Raw genomic sequence first — 4211 nt, 5'->3', positions numbered from 1 at the left:
AATGTTGAAAGTATTTTTAACTAATTCTGGTACATCTTTGATAAAAAGCAAAAATATTAGAGGTCCTATAATCCTTGAGGAACACCACTGAAGACGTCCAGAAAAAAAAAAGTTTTTACAAATTTCTTTTTAACACAGAGTTATGTGAGTATTATCAGGCCGGGTGAATAAAAATGAGCAATTGCTTCAACTCAGAAATTGGTCAGCTTTACGTGAACAAAAACTTCTTTGCTTAAAACAATTTTGCTTAAGTTTTGATTCACGTAAAGCTGAGCAATTGCTGAGTAAATTGCTCAACTTTACGTGAATAAAAATTTTAGGAAAATTCCTAATATTTTTATTCACGTAAAGCTGACCAATTACTGATAAAAAGCAATTGCTCATTTTTGTTCACCCGGCCTATCATATAATATTAACATAAATAATCAACCAAAATAGATATTTATAAGTATATACATTTTACAATTTAATAAATCCGGGTGATTAACAATTTTCAATACCAAAATCTCGAAATTAAAAAACGCTATTGATATTGAATGTAGCCATATAGCTAATTCTTCAGGATTCCTCAACTTTATTCTTTCTTTTTTTTTTTGTAGTTATTTTAGGTGCTCTCAGAAGTCCTTACGGTCTTATCACTGAGCACCGCGGGAGAGCATTTAACAAGAAGTTCACGCCTACTTCCGTACCAATGTCGCTTGTTTGGCTAGAGCTGGTGTCGAACCTCGGACCTCTGGGTTCTGAGCCAGAACTCTCACCTCTGCGCCACGGCTGCTCAAAGTATTCAAGTATATTGGTATCGATATATTTTTACTTAAAATTAACGAGTAAAATTATTAAATACTTTAACCAACTTTGATTTTAATAAAATCATAGGTACAACACGTTTACACGCAATTAAACTTAAAGCTGCATGAACAAAACTAATAAAAAGATAAAACTTTACTATAAACAAGTATTGTTATTGAATTTAAATCAATATGTTTGTACTGAGACTTGAAAAGAACAAAAACAGGGTTGGTTCATACTTGTGCGGATGATTTTATTCTGCAATGTCAAGAATGAGGAACTGATGATATTAACATAGTGAAGAATATTTTCATTAAAACACACAATAAATTATGTATCAAGAATTATAGCTTGTCATCATTGCAAACAAAAGTAAGTTGATTAAATAGAAGCTAGGAGATAGGGTTATATAAGGTAGGGTTCATAAAATTCATGCATGATAAATGCTTTTTCTCAGTTATTATGTAATTGGAGAAGAGTAAGCAACAACTATTTTTTTATATCTTCCTCCTAGCTACTTTTTTTTAAATTCTCCGTTTAATTATATTTCAATCAAACAGTTTAAACTTCTTCTAATCAAACAAATTAGGTAACCCTCTTTTGAAATGAGGATTAGCAAGTTCTATAGTTTTTTCATTGGTTACAAATTCCAAATATGAAGCGTTTTTAATTCAGTAACATGATGTCAACAAGCTGTTTGAAAGAGATATTCAGTTCTTTAGATAATGGAGCACCATTACTTATTCGCCCAAGTATTTCATGATTTTTTATTTGACTAAACTCACCTACCTAATGTAAGCTGCATGTTAATTTAGTAACTCACAGTTTGGTAAATTCAGAATTAAAAATAGTTTATCAGCCGAAAATGATCTCCCTATAGTAAATATTTGAGGCCCCAGCCCCGACCAAAAATGAAACTTTTAGCAAACCTGACCCCCACCCGGGCAAAGTTATGATAGAAAAAAATATATAATACTATAATACATTATAATTTTATTCTTACATTTACTATTTATTAAAAAAATATATATATTTTTAAACTCTAGTTAACTTCCAACAAGGTTGCATGCAACCACTATGAAGTTACGAGTTACTTTAAAATAGAGAATAGGTTTAAAAAGGAAATTGTTAACTGAAGACTTTAAAAGCTGAAGGCTGTAAAAAAAGGAAAACATGAAAATGGGGAAGAGTTATGAGATTTTTTTGATGTGAAAGGAAAAAAACTGGATTAATAAAAATTTTACTAACATGAAGGAACAGATACAGTAAAAGGATGCAACTTGTTGAATAAGAAGCCAAGTAAGAATGAGATTTGGTTTAGTGCAATAGTGATGATAGCTCGTTTGAGCATTGACCATGATAGAATTTTTAGAAAAAAGAAAAAAATGCAACCTTACAGCAATGGGAGAGTTGATCAATCTTGGCAGATAAAGCAGGTCTAACTACATTTATAATGTGCTTTAAGACTTTGTCTGAGAGTAAGAGAGTTGTTATTTGTTATTATAAAAATGCCAACAATATTTCAATTTTTTTGCAGTAAGTAGAAGAGTACAGATCTTCAAGAATAACTTTAATACAGCAGTTGGAAAGAAATGATTTAATATTCTCCAAAACTTTATATAAAAAAACTAATAATAGAGCGAAGACTAATCGTAGGATATTTAGAGAGGTTAAAGTGTTTTCTAGAGTTTTTTAAAATTGGTACCACTTATTAAGCACTTTTTGGTAGTTTAGCAAAAGGTGAAGAGAGTTCTGGAGAACGCTTTTTTAAGACTATGATGCAAATCTTGTCTCAAGCACAAACTGTAGAAGTGTTTAATTGAGAATTAACTTTAGCATAGAAAACCAGAGTGATTTGGATGTTTAACGATGGGTTAATTTGTTTATTTGGTATGACAGGAAGAATATGGCTATTAGATTCAAGAGTTTAGTTAGAGGAAATGTTCTTTCCAAATAAATCTGTCCTACTCTTGGGAGAAGTAAAAAGATCAGAACAATAAATTAAAAGATTAAATGTTAGGCTTTAGTTAATGACACTGTTGAAGACTTTTCAAAAGTCTGTAGAACCTAAGATCTAGGATAAGATATAAGATTTAGAAAACTGAAAATAACAAAGCTTAATATCAGACAGGGTCTTTTTAATTTGGATTTTCGCAATAGTAAAATCACATTTGTTTTAAGAGAGATGTTCTTGTAAAAAAGATGAAAAAAAAAATGAAAAAAAAAAGATTACGGTTTAATTAAGCAACTGCTCAAGACGGTAAAAAATATGGAGTAGAATAAGGCTTGACTTGAAATTGAAAAGAAGGAATAAAAGCTTCAAAACTTTTATTCCAGAAGGAATAAGAGCTTCCAAGATGCGCATTTGTGCATACTTATTATGGGCATAAACATATATGTTTGCTATTTATTTAGATGCTGGCATACAATATCTTTACATATTTATATAAACTTTAGTATTTATATGGTGTAGTTTTAGCCAAAAGAAAAGATAATTAGATGAATGAGTGGTGTGACTTTAACAAGACAAGAAAAGGAGGCATAATATTAGACAGATAAAAAAAAAACGTTGTATTGAACAACGTTTTTGTGGAAACGTATATATCTCGTAGTGCAGTATAATAATGCAATTATTTTATTTACTCTATATTTTGAATAAATTAAATTAAAACTTTAGATAAAAACTAATGAACAAAAACTTTTTCTCATAAATTTTGAAAACGCAAAAATGTTACGAAAAATACCAATGGTCATTAATTAACTTAACTACTATGTAAAGAGTTCAAACTAAGCTATTTGGAAACTTAACGGTAACTAAAATTAAATAAGTTTACAGCAGTCATTAAAATTGTCATTAGTAACACAATAGAATGAAAAATGAAATAAAGAAATTTAAATAATAAATGAGACAAAGGGTTAACTACCAATATAAAATAATATCATTTTATCCTTATAATAAAGAAAGAAAAATTTTATAATGGTTTTTGTTCATTAAATACTTTACTTAATTTTTTATTTTATTACAGTTTTTTACACTATGATACATAAAATAAGCAATTTTTTTTAAACTTTTAGTTTGTATTTTCATAAGTTAGATCAATTTAACTGATTTCTATTAATTGTGATATTTACATATAAAAAATTAAAAAAACAAAAGATACATAGATTCATTTATATATATATATATATATATATATATATATATATATATATATATATATATATATATATATATATATATATATATATACATATAAATATAAATTTATATATATATATATATATATATATATATATATATATATATATATATATATATATAACAAATATATATTGGATATAATTATATATAACAAATATATATATATATATATATATATATATATATATATATATACATGTATATATATATATATATATAT

Source organism: Hydra vulgaris, chromosome 10 (genome assembly GCF_038396675.1).
Source record: "Hydra vulgaris chromosome 10, alternate assembly HydraT2T_AEP".
In the NCBI taxonomy this organism is placed as follows: Eukaryota; Metazoa; Cnidaria; class Hydrozoa; order Anthoathecata; family Hydridae; genus Hydra; species Hydra vulgaris.
This window is presented reverse-complemented; position numbering follows the sequence as displayed.